This window comes from Antedon bifida, chromosome 1, assembly GCF_963402885.1.
Source record: "Antedon bifida chromosome 1, ecAntBifi1.1, whole genome shotgun sequence".
Classification (NCBI taxonomy): domain Eukaryota; kingdom Metazoa; phylum Echinodermata; class Crinoidea; order Comatulida; family Antedonidae; genus Antedon; species Antedon bifida.
In genome coordinates this window covers 18,395,293-18,409,419 of record NC_136226.1, presented here as the reverse complement: position 1 = coordinate 18,409,419, position 14,127 = coordinate 18,395,293, and the positions used below count along the sequence as shown (strand labels likewise).

The 14,127-nt window shown below is 30.8% G+C and overlaps 1 protein-coding gene across 2 annotated transcripts in view; it reads right to left on the bottom strand.

The window, feature by feature from the left end:
* Window positions 1-9,774, bottom strand: part of LOC144844938 (nuclear receptor subfamily 1 group D member 2-like) — a 30,661-nt gene extending 20,887 nt beyond the window's left edge. Inside the window, exon 1 of one of the 2 annotated variants that reach the window (XM_078702056.1) lies at window positions 9,641-9,774. The gene's annotated coding sequence lies outside the window, so the exon portion shown is untranslated. Of the gene's footprint in view, window positions 1-197; window positions 327-9,640 lie in introns of those variants that run through there. The other variant, XM_078702063.1, reaches the window with a different exon arrangement.
* Window positions 9,775-14,127: the final 4,353 nt, after the last annotated feature.

The window sequence follows — 14,127 nt, the reverse complement described above, 5'->3', positions numbered from 1 at the left end:
AACAAGCTTGCTAAAAGCAATAACTCAATTTCCAAAAGGACTATCTTATATGGTCTATTAAAAGGAACTTTAACCATTCATAGGCACTTTATCACTGAAAATTAGTATTTCAATGATAAATAGTGTAAATTGTTTAAAAAAAATAGTTTTTAACAAAATAATTGATATTTTATAAACTAAACAAATCTACATCTTACCTGTTTCGGTTACCCTGTAAATTTCTTATGTTAACTTGGCTTAAAATATCAGTTGGAATATACAGCATAAATAAAGTAGTATCACAGACTCGGAGCAACAATGTTTTCTGTATTGATCATATGCCAAAAACAATGTATTTGACTTGTTTCCCGAATTGAAACTTGTTTAATACTGGACACTTAAGAGAAAAACTATTTCCATACAATTCCCCTGATATTTTCCAGGAAATAATCCAAATGCTTAGTAGTAATAGTGTGGAAAAAGTCAGAACAGGAAGTTTACTAAAGTTAATTATAAATAACCAGAAATAACTTGTCTGCAAACTCCTAATCTGTTTTAATAGGAACAATATGAAAAAGAAAGTCTGTAACCATGACCGGTCATCAAAATATTAAAAATTAATTGGAAAAAATGTGTGATAACAAAAATTAGGCTCGGGTTTGTATCTGTTTTTAGTACATAAAATTAATTTATACTATCACTATATGGCAATTAAAATAAAATCAAGTTATCACATACAATTATGTTTCCTACATCACATCCACATTGAATATTTCCCAGTGGTTAATTGCCCACATTGTCTCTAGAGAACACACAATTAAGATTTGAAATTAGGTCAGATACCTAGCCTCTGAGTGTACTTTAACAGCCAGTTAAGTTTAAAACAAACAACATCATACAACAGGGGAAAACAAATAAGGTGGAGGCGGAGGATGTTTGTAGACTATTTTAGGATGCTATTTAAAGACTTTCTTAATTGAGAATTCTTTCATTTCCACATAAAATCAAGTATTCATTGCTATACTTTATTGCAACATTATTTGTTAAGGCCTTTATAAGACACCATTTGATGGCCTAGTCTTCTGTCTAGCCTTTGACATTCAAAATGCAAGCAGCAGATTGATTGAATAAAAAGTTACCTTAGAATACTTGGTGAGGTATACAAATAATGAATGTTTATGAGTGGAATGGTGAGAATATATCATGAGTTGAAAGATTGACTGTTCTATTTAACAAGGCAGGGCAGTCATCATGATTTTGGAAGTAGGTCAAAAATGCTAAATGGACATGGGTTGAATGTTTGAGGCATTTCAAATGGGGACAGTTGGTAGGTTTGAGGCATAAATGCATAGGTTTTCCACATGGGCTTTTAATTAATTAATAGGTTTAACAGCTTTGGTTTTAGATTTTTGATTTAAGATTTATTAAAACTAAATAAAACAATCTTCATTGTCAGTAAATATAGTACCTTCTAACCTTCTGATGGAAGATGCATGATAATCTACGTTTTTATTTCGTAATAATGTTATATAATAATGTTACATAATAATGTTATATATAAACTTCCCAACACACAAAATCCATATTATTATATGGGTACAGAGTCTGTTAGTTCATGTATGAAAAACATCATCTGTCCAACACAAAGGTCAACCATCACTTATGGTCTTTAGCTACATCTCTTAACAACACTATCAGTATGTCGCTCAGTGTTTTAAGCTGAACATTTCTGCTGCTCAGCTCTTTTCTACTATAAAATAGGTTTAATGTTATAGCATCTTCTATTGATTGGTTTTTAAAAACCTGAAAGAAAACTGTTACAGAAACATGTCGGTCCAGTTGCGACTTAACGTTATGGTTAAAAGTTGACTGCGTAGATATGCATGCCAGACATGTAACTATGCGTTGGTCAAATTGAGACGTATTCACAATTTATGAATACGGTAACTCTATGTTTAAGAGTTGATTGTACCTTATAAGTTTGGTTAAGTTTTCAATATACAGTGTTATAAAATTGTGCTGTTCTTATATATATATATATAAAACGTATGGCTTAAGCACCTTCACTTCTGCTGCCTCTCGCTTATGGAATGACCTACCCGCCTCTATTAGATCATGTTCGTCTACTATCGCCTTTAAATCTGCCTTGAAAACTCATCCTTTTCTTTCAGATTGAGCCTTTGATCACTTACTGCTGGAATTGGCGCGTTACAAATTCGTACTATTATTATTATTATATAAGAACTTGAATGCATGTGTGATGTGAAAGTTGGAGAAAATATATGAAGTGGTCTTTATAAAACAAGACAAATTCATTACAAACATAAAAAAAAAAAAGATTACTTAAAAACTTTCCCTTAGTCTATAAATATAACTCATCAATTAGATAAATTGTCTAGAACAAGGAATCAAAAGTTTAAATTAATGTAGAGAAATTGCAGACACATTTATTTTACTTAGTAATTGGATTATCAATCAAAGTGTCATCTTCAAAATGTCTGTATGATAAAACAGATATATGACTTGAGTACATGTCTATTGTATGTATGAACTGGTACAAATTCATTTTTTAATCATTATATTCAAGACCAGCAGTGAGCACTATTAGTTGGAGCTCCATGGGTGGGGATATTGGAAACCAGCCTGGGCCCTCCCCGGCTTAGTAAATAATGGCTTTGTTGAAATATAAACTTTCATCATTCAACTCATGCCATTGTTTGTACTATTACACTCATAAACATTAATTATTTGTGATAAACTTTTTTTCATTTTTTTCTGTACGAAAAAAGAAATCTCAAGACCAACTGCGAACATCTCTGATGAAATTTTAAAAACCCAATTGATTAAGTATGTGAATGCCATTTTAACCTGTTAATGCCATTCAACTTGATGCTATTCCATGCAAAATATTGATTATTCGGTTGCCCACTATTGAGTCAACTAGAGTAACATCTTGACCGTTTTTCCGCATTGCATTTTGGGTAGTTGAAATTTTATAGTTGATTCTCTGACGAGTCCCAAACCATTATTTGGGAGGACAAAATGAAATGTGGTAATTTTTTCATTACAGTTTATTCAGCATTTAGCAGAAACAATCCTATAAAAGATGGATACAGAAAATAATAGAATAAAATAAGATTCATTTTCTTAAAAGATTTTTCTATTTGCCAAGATTAATTGAACAACAGACTTTTAAAATGACCTTGTACAATAATTATTTCAAATGTGAATTTAGTGCAGTTAATATGTCATTTGTTATGCATTCAAATGCGTAGATGCGAAATGCAAATTTCAGAAATACAAATCGAACGACCTATTTCGATTGTCGTATTTGCTTAACCTAGAAATGTTCTAGTTTCAGGCAGCTAAAATTTGCTTAAATAATTATTAACAAAACATCAATCAATTATAATTATTATTTATGAGAAAGTCATTACAATTTGATGTAGAGTACGATAATGAATAATTTATTTTATTAAAAAGCAAAAATTTGGGGAAATCAGAAATATATTATATTTGATATTATCAAATATTATTTATTATTAAAAAATATATATGTTTAGGAGCGTGGAGGTTAAAGGTTATAAAGGTTGGTTGTACTTTTCAGGTTGTATACAATTGCTTTGTAAATATTGACAATAATTTTGTTTGGCAAGTATAAACACATCAAATCATATCAACACCTCTATGTATGTACTGTATAGAAATTATTTACATTTTGGAGAAATGGAGATGTTTCTCTCAACATGTTTTTATATTATTTTAAATGTTCATCCTCTGCTCATCTTCCTAATATGCATACAGTAGACAAAGCAGAGCAAGGCCCTAACCAAGGTTGCTCTCTCCAGGGGTATAGGCCATTGGCCGACCATTAAGTCTAACACAATTAATAGCTCACTGGAGGCCCAGGTTAACCCTGATGTTGCTTTAATCAACTCTGTTTGTAGTCCCCATCAAATCTATAGGGAACTCCACAACAGGTCAAGTACACAAGTCAAAATCTACCAAGCAATGAGGAAAGTGCACTAGAGAACTTCCTGTAGCACTCACATAGGCAAATGGATTCACAACAGAAAACCTAAATCTACAAAGAGACAAAACAAAATTCTTAGAATATATATAAAAATATTTGCACATGAGGATATAAATAATATCATCTCCTAATAAAAAACATATTGGCTCAATCTTTCCTTTTCTACTTGATTATTTATAATTTAAATTCAGTACAGTATTAATCTTTCTACACTCACCTAAAATAACTTATCCAAAGTGTTATAATTGTTTATTTTATATCAATGGGCAGTTTAAAGTTTTCTCTATATAATATGCTAAAAATCTAATTTTGATATCCCTAATATTTATATCAAAGGTTTAAATTTGAATTTAGGTATGACTAAATTCATAGAGGACATTTAATTACATAATTTACACATTTTACATATTCATAATTTAGCTATAATATTATCACTAATTTATACTCATTTATTTATGTTTGCAGTAGTTCTTTTGGAAAATTAAAATTATTAGAGTATAGGTTAATATCACTGAGAAATGTCATCGAGCTATAAGATTTATAGCTCCGTGGTCCAACTATCATTATTTATATTTTAATATCAAGTTGATTAATAAATATTTAGTTAAGTAGACATATGATTCAAATACACTTGTTAAGGAGGCTGTTTTCAATATAATAGTTGTTTACATTATCACCATCAAATAGGACTAGAACGTGACAATTATAACAATGATTTTGAGCACACTTTTTTTTTTTGTTAGAGAGGTATGTAAACACCACTTTTTCATTTCCCCTTATAAACTCTTTGAACAAAGACCACTCAAAATTAGGTCAAAAATAGTCTAGTAGGAACTGAAAAAGGATAAATAGTTGGAAATAGGCTGGCCTTGGACAAGGTTAGAGACCGAACTGGAATTGACCGAAGCATCCACAGACAAAATAAACACATTAATACATACTCCAGGAAAACTGCTGTAGGCTTGACATCACTAATAGAAATGGGTCACGCAATGGTAAAAAGCTTTACTGTGATTGGATAGTGTAAATGGGCTCAAGGTCACTCTGCTTACATTTGGCAGTTCGTACTTATTTGACTCCTATCACAGCCTCCAGAGAGCGTTAAAAATAGCAGTTAAGTGAAACAGTGTGGATTCTCGTCCTAGTTCTACACTACCAGATCGTTCACCTCTAAGCTTTGCACGAAGGCACTAGAAATTGGGACAGTTCGTTGCTGGTTACACAACTGGAAGCTGATCAGCAATCTAATGAATGTAACCCTATCATAAATTGTTCACAAATCAACATTAATTTTTTGCGCATAATAAATATGTAACATTTTGCTCATACATTCTACAAACAACAAACCTAGTATTTCATGACTATTTATGGAAACTATATTGTTTTTCTCATCAAATGGTAATTTTATTTCCAATTTCATTAATATTTCTAAATATATAGCTGAAAAAATAATACATAAACAAATATAAGCAGGATTTAGAGATTAATTTTTTAATTCATTTTGTTGAACTTTTCTTTTAAAACTAATTATTTTACAATATTAAAAATGAAACTAATGAGAACTATACTGTTGCTGTGCATATAATTCAATTAGACATATTTTTTCCCAATTTATGATTTATTTTCAATATTGTTTACTCGTGTTGTTTATACTGTAAATGCTGTTTCTATTTTTAATAACAGTATTTTCATCAAATAATTAATAATTATATATCCCTTTGAAATTGCTAGTTAAAAAAAATTCAATTTGGTTTGAAATTATTTTGAAAACCTCAATATAATTTTACAGGGCATAATATCACTTTGTCTATGATTTATATATTTTGCTTTGTGAAATGATTTGGAATAAATAATTCCAAAAAATAATAAAAATAAATGTATTAAAAAATGATGTCAGTGTTTTGAATTATTTCACATTGAAAAATGATATACAATGTTTTGCTTTTCATTCCTAGGAATTTAAGTAAACCATGGTTGTATAATTATGTAAAAAAAAACAAATATAATTTTCTGCTTTATGATTGGCTAACTGAAAATATAGCTACCATTTGTACCCCTGACAATATATTCTAAATAAATTCAAGCAAAAAATAGAGATAATTATGTGTCAAGGTTTTGGAAAAAAATAGCAACAATATACAACCTATTCTATTATAACCAATCAAGTCCAGTAAAAGCAAAAATTATCTGTAAACTTATATATATAATCTAAAAACGCAGGTGATATACAGATGCTGCCTAGATTTCAACAACAGTTTAAGCATAAATTGCTTTTGTACATGGAACAAACATGTTCAATAATATTTACAACCACAAAGATACAAACAATAATTATATATTCATGTAATAATTTTAATTTATTCTAGTGGTTAATTTCACATCTTATTTTCATCTGTTTAGTAGAGTGTGATTGGCCCTATTTAACCTATTTTCTAGGCAAATTTAATTGAATGGGCTAATAAAAAATGTTGGGTATGCATTCACAATATAAATAAATATAAAATAAAATGCACAATCAGTCAGGAATTTTATAGTTTGACTAGAGAAGATAACTGGTATTGGTTTAAAAATATTATTATATATGAATTAATTATAATACTTTAATTTTATTTCATAATTTTTTGATTTTAAATTATTTAAATTTTATTTTATAATTTTTTTTATTTTAAATTCATTTATATAAAAATTAAAAAAAATAAAAAAAAGACACACATGCTCAATGAAAACTTCCGTGTTTTAATGTAAACATACAGTAGTTATAATTTATTAATTATTTATTTTTCAATTATGAATCATAATTTATTATCATTACAAAGGCATATAAGATATTGTTTTCTCTTTTAGGATAAAAATAATGCATATACTAAAAATCAGTTGGCAATTTCAAAACAAAAACAGGAAAGTCTATTTTCTGTTATGCATGAAAAACAAAACATTTAGCATGGCCTATACCAACAAAATTCAGGGGAAAAACAACACAAATTCAGCATATTATAAAAGTTCTGTGTCATAATACTACAATATTTTTGTTTGTTATGGTATTCTGATGATGCTGAAACTTGTTACCTTAACACTCAGACTTGCTAAAACAATAATAATGCAAATGCTTCTCATAGTAAACAGGATGATATAATTTCTATTTAAATAGATGTTTGTGTAGAAAACAGAAACTATTTAACTAGACTAGTAAATGAGGTTAGAAAATAAAGTGCTGTCTGTAGGAAAGGTTTATATAAATAGATTTGTAACATTTCAACGGAATTAATTCACAACATCCTGATTCAAGAGAACCCATTCAGAACCTTGTAATTAATAAATATCCAGAAGGGAAACTGTTTATCTTAAAATTAAAGTAGTATATTGCTATTATTAGGTTTTCTCAACTAAATTTAAACAATTTAATTCCCTTAAGATTCATAAGAGGATATGTGTTTCGCTTTTAAATTCACAAATACTGCTAAATAAGTTTTAAATAGTTTGTTTTCATTCATAATTCCCTGCAAGAAAAATAAACAGCGGAAAACATAATAATAATTAAATGAAAGAAAGTCATAAGTAATTAATAATTTCTTTTTTTAATATTTATTAATATAAATATTTTCAGTTAGATTAATATTTACTGGTATGTGTTTTATATGTATTCAGTACAGTCATTTACACACACAAAAAAAATTATAGACAGAAATATTTACAATTAAATTTGATATTCATTTAAATAGAAATAAAATATAAATTAAGATACAGTATTCTAATATAAAAACAAAAATCTATTTAGGTATTAATGAAGCCATGGTTCATGTGAAAATCTATTAAACATTGTAACAATTTCATCTTTCATCTTGTTTTTTTGTTCAAAGAAATAAACTGAGACCTAAAAAATGAAACTGGCGATATATTTAATCTTTTCTGTCGATATACTGTATTTAAATCACAAAACATGGCTGTTAAATGTTAAATGTAGGTCTGGCTATACAGAGCACGACTGGTTAGGCTATACTTGTGACCTTAATCTTAAGTTGCACACAAGACTATTGAATCTGAAGATGAAAGAAGAAAATGAAGCACCAACATTTTGAGAGGTGCTGAAGAGAACCAAACAATGCATTTCCACTGGCCTAAACATAATTGTAATATGTATTAAACTATAATTATTAGTATTTGTTTTACCATATTACTGTGTCAGATAAACATAAAAGTGTTTTTTGTTTTACACATAATTACGACAAGATAAAAAATAATTGACAACATAGGTAGAATAACAGTCTTTACTCTCTCATAAATGATTCACATTTGTAAGAAAAGGAAATATGTTTTCTAGGACATTTATTTTTAGGGGAGGACACACCCCCCTGTTTAGTCCCACTTTTTGCAACATCCTGGAACCCGCCCTACCATGGCGATATCCATGCTCCTACATACCATTTGAATGCATTTTGAAGGTTAAATTAAAGAAATTAAGTAATATTAATAATGCCCGAATAATAAAGAAGGAAAATAAAAGTGTGAAAAAAAATGATGGCCATATTTTCTTTCTCCAAAAAATATCAATCGCATTTTAAAAACATTTACATTCATTAATTCAATGCAGGACGTCTGCAGTATGACGCAGATCAATTCATCAACAAAAATCTGACTATATGTACACTGTAAGTAATCAGTTTGGTAAATATTCTACAAAATTGTTTTTGTGCACAGGCATTTATAGCACTGCTCATCTAAACACGATTATTAATTTTGAGGATATAGCCAATCTTCAGACTTTGTTGTGTTTAGATTGCCAGCCGGAAATGAGATAGTAAAACAATGAAAAAAATGTATTGATTAATGCTACTGCTTTGTTATCATCAAGGGTATCCTAATTATTGGGTATAATAAACCTGCACTTGAGTTTTAAGTACATTTTCTTTCTCAACTTTTACCTTCAAATTATATCATGTAAACGTTGTCTACTTAGGTATATTAAAGTGTTACTTCAAATAACATCTTTTAAAGAGGAAACTCATTGTTTCCATATAGACAGTATGGATAGGCTCTTTATCTTTTGAATCTTCAACTTTTACATGTTAACATTTGGCCTCCATATTGTAGGCCTCATTTAATACAGCTTAGGTGTAAACATTTTCCATAAAAAATACCTATTCATTTCTTTTGATTTTTTAAAAATGAAATGTAATTAAATTTTAACAATGTTGCAACTTTTAATACTAACATAAAAGTAGAAACTAGAATACAGCTAGAAAAAAATAATGCAAAATAAATGGTTTAATATTATTAAACTTTTGGGTGAGTGTCCAATTGATGAGAGTGAAACAAGTTTGCAGGCACACGATCTCTAGCTAGACTACAAATCAGATTTGCCTATAAACAACACAAAAAAGGAAAAAGCATAGGCCTATAGGCCCTTCTAATTATAATAGGGTTATTCCAATTGAATCTACAGTTTCTGTATGACTAGATGTATATTTATTTAAAATTACAATTTTGCCGCAGGCTGAAGGATGCTCTTACGCAACATCACAGGGTTCACGCTGACATGCACTTACGCGCGCACGTCATTCGTGGCAAATTTGGGTACTTAGAATAGAGCGCGCTGTACTTAAATTTTGAATATAATTTATCAAATCTTACCAATTATGAAAAAATGAGTTTCTGAGCTGATAATTGCGGAAGCTTGAATCTGCAAAGGGTGCTTCTTCGTCTAGATCTAAATGAATTGTGAATGAGAGATGTCCACAAGCATCATACGCATGTGCGCTCGCTAGTTCTTCCCCCTCAGTTCAGACAAAATTAGGTCGTCAGGCATTATTTTTCTGTTGCAGCCTGACAGGCGTTTAAACTAGTGACGTTGTTTGCTGGCTCGTGCTTTTGGTCCAAACCTATTGTATATTTAGGGTGTGATATTATTGTTGTATAATGCTTACCAATATTTTCAAAATACGCAATAGATTCTTTTATTCTTCAAACACATAAAATAAATTTCTATTTGCTATTTTACCTGACTCTAACCTAATGTGCTTTGTTTTAGTTACATCTATTTACATTAATATTAATCGGGATCCTGTCATTACAATGGACTAATCGTTTATTATGCTAATAGTGTTGTCAAGTCTGGTTTCAGCCTTTTGAATACCGGATGTCGAGGTAGCCTAATTTCTAGTGACCCAGAATTATCGATTCTCTCAGTTTTTAAACAATGTTTACAATGCTATTTTATTATTTATATATAGATATTTTCTTCTTGCTTGTTGATGATGCACAATAATTTTAATATTGAAATTAAAATCAGTTTTACCTTTGAAATTTATTTATTAGGTCTATTCAATTTGTAATTGTATTTCCGTAAATTAACTTGCAGCGTTGTAGATTTATAATTTAATGAGAAATTTAAATTGTGTTGTTTTAACTTTATCCAATCCAATTTATTTGTATTTATCATTTCGGCGTGGTTACCCCACACCCTCCCCCTAACATGGGTGGTTCGGGAGATTAGTAGAATCGAATGACGGACAGACGATTTTTATTTTAGATCATTTTGTAAGAATCAGATTTGACAATATACTGCTAGGTCGCTTTTTAATCGTATGGGTGGGGATGTGGAGTCACCAGGTCGGACCCAGGCCCGATAGCTGGAGGCGCGCGCTCACTTTTTGGAAGTTAAAAATGTCCGGTACCCGACCTTTAAACAAGAAGGTCAATTGGTGTGTACAATTGCACCTTATTAGGAATTCAATCCTTCTCCCCTTAATTAATGAAAACGGTTTTTTTGGTAGATCATAATGTTTATTCAGCGAATTATTGAAGACCGGGAAGCGACATTATTATGATTTCTGCCTGCGGAGACGTCGAGGAATAAAACAAGAAATATTTCTTACAGTTTTAACTATTTCTTTCTTTCTTCTTTCGTCATTAAAAATGAAGTTTTTTTTAATTGATATTCTATTTAATAATTTAAGAAATAATGATTTATTATCATTTTTATTTGTTTAACAATCAATAGGCCTAGTAAACATTAGTGTAACATAAGATATGTTTAGTATGAAATGTTCTATAATTATAAACAGGGCCTAATCAAACAATTTTATTTCAGAACAAAGTCCATGGCCTGCTGATGTATAGAACAAAAATATAATTTAAAACTAAACATAGTACTGTGCACATTCCGGGGTAGGGGTGTTAATCTGTAGTGGTCGTAGTGACCCACATACCCCAGCATTAGTGTAAACAAAATTTCTAATTTCCTAGAACCTTCGTGCATCCGCCGATAAACGTATTATTCACCAATCAAACATTATTATTCTTCATCTATACACACTAGGATACACACACACACACACACACGTTGGCCAAAACTATTTACCATAGTTGGAATTTAGTTAGGCCTCCACTGATTGTGAGGGCGTTTGTTGTATGAGAGAATGTATCTTGTGGGTAAAAATCTGTGATATACCATATCACACTGTGGTCTAGTGGTATGATACTCGCCCTGTAAGGGATAGGTCGCAGTTCGAATCCCGTCAGAGACATTTTTTCATACAACTAAATAAATACGGAACTTTGCTCGACGCGATTATGAGATCATGTTCCGAATATGAGCACTGTTTCTCAGTATGATTTATATATTATTTACCATAGAAGAAGGATTTGACCATTATATCAATGATAAATGACTACGTTGACAGCCAAACAAAAACATTGTTTATTGAAGAACATGGCTTATAATACTAGACATAGGCCTACAGACACATATCATAGACTCTCTTCTTCCAGACGTACTTTGGGGTTTGAGCAAGCCCAGCAGTCCGAGTTTCCCACTAGCACTCAACGCAAGGAGGTAAGCCGCAACGCAAGCGAATTGGCCAATCCAAGCGAGATCATTCGAACCGTTCCTTGTGATTGGTCAATTCGCAAGGAACGGTTCGAATTATCTCGCTTGGATTGGTCAATTCGCTTGCGTTGCAAGTTACGTGCGTTGCGTTATAGTGGGAACCAAGCTAGCTTAAAGGGTCTTTCACACCTGTTCCGGCACGGCGCCGGAAAATCCAATCGAACGTAAATGTTTCATTTTCACGCGGCTACGCGCATATCGATTGGCACGTAGCCGCATGCAGCGTCGTGAAAACGAAACATTAATGTTCGATTCGCCGGACCGGAACCGTGCCGGAACAGGTGTGAAAGACCCTTTAAGGAGACAAAATGAAAGAGCGGCGCGAAAATCGCGACCGGGAATTTATTAGCTCAGCAGGTGAATTGAGGGCAGTAGACTTCTTTTTCCGTATGAAAAATGTTTGGATTTACACCTTTAGATCAGTGGCACACTACAAAGGTGCACTCTTCGAAATGACAATATAACATATAAAATACACAGGGGAAAAAAAGGAAAAATGTAATGATTAAAGCTAGATATTTTTCTCAATACAGCCGATAGCCATACGGGATTATGAGATAGAAAAGAACATAGGACTAGGAGGCCAAAACACTTTTTACTGTAAACTATAGAGTTTAATTATCGTCATTTTGACGAACTATAGGTGACCTTTTTGATTGATAAAAATAGAAGTGGAGTTATAATATAGGCCTACAAAAATCACAGGTATTATCCACACAAGCGCAACAAATTCTAAAGGTTATAGAATTACCATAAACAGGGTTTCATAGGAGTACTTTATTAGATGGGGTTGCCTTGCCTTAAAGGAGATGCGCGAGCAGTCGTCCTCGTGGTGTCGTAGATGTGGAGATACGCGAGCAGTCGTCCTCGTGGTGTCGTAGATGTGTATACTGTATACTAATTCTGATCTTTATAAAAATAAATAAAAAATATACGATTTATTTAAATGCAATTTAGACCTATACATCGGAGTTATACAGTAAAATCATAGTTCAAAAAAAGATTTTGCGAAATTTGACAATTTACGATACGGTAATAATAGTCAAGATTTTAAAAAACTGCAGTCGTCCCTAAAAAAACCTTTCAAGAAACACGTACTGTACGTGAAATAATACGCAAGTAGCTACTCTTACTAATATATTTTAACTGATAGATGGCGCTATTGAATATCTTACTCGCATCATCAATCACAATCACAATTTTTTGCATTGCCAATCGGAATCAAATCAAAACTAGGTTCAAGAACGTAAAAGAAACGAAAAAGTAGAAAATTGAAGGAAATAACTAATAATAAACTCAATAGGAATACATTAAACCATATTTTTGATTTGCGCATAATTATAAGTAACTTTAACAATGCTGAAATCATTTTTTTTATCGTTCATTGTAGTATACGGAATCGATTCTTCAAATAATCCTCAACATTAAACCGATTTTTATTAACAATAGTAAAAACACGTAGTAGGCATTTATAAAGTCTCTTAAATAAATAAATAATTGATAGGCTTTCTGTTGTCCAAAAAGTGTCTGGACCAATAAAGAATGAATTTAGTGTCGCATAATTGTTGGTTCCTGGTGTATGCTCCAGTAGGCGCGCCTACAATATGTTGACGTGACATGAATAAAAAAAGATGTATAAATAACAATAGGCCGCTACGTCTAAATAGGTACAACTTACTTTTCCCCCGATATAATATATATTATATAATAGCCTACCACACACTAAAACGTTTCAACTTTTAATATAGTGTATACAACGGATCACATTTGCAATAATATTGTAATAATAAAATAATTATTGATATGCATATAAGCTATAGCATGGACCTATAAATTAATAAATTAATTTATAGGTTCACGTCTATAGTAATATACCTCTATGGCAAATTAGTGAAAATAAAAATTCAATGAATAATAATTATGAACCTTAATATTACATTCAAATAAAATATTGCAAAAGCAAAAGAATGACACTAGTAACATAAATTGATGATCTAGCATCTGGATATTATAAATTGTTAGCATTTTTATTGTTAATGTAAGTAAATATTCACTAATTATTAGAAAAAACCATAGCCGGTATTATTTAGAATAAGTTGAGACCTGAGACGAAATTTGGGCTAAATGCAAATGCATACCTGGCCAGGGATTGTCAGTGGGGCATAGGTTGGCTGTCGAGGTTCGCGAGAAATGTGTTGGTTTTATTATGATAATGAGTATAAGAAAGAAG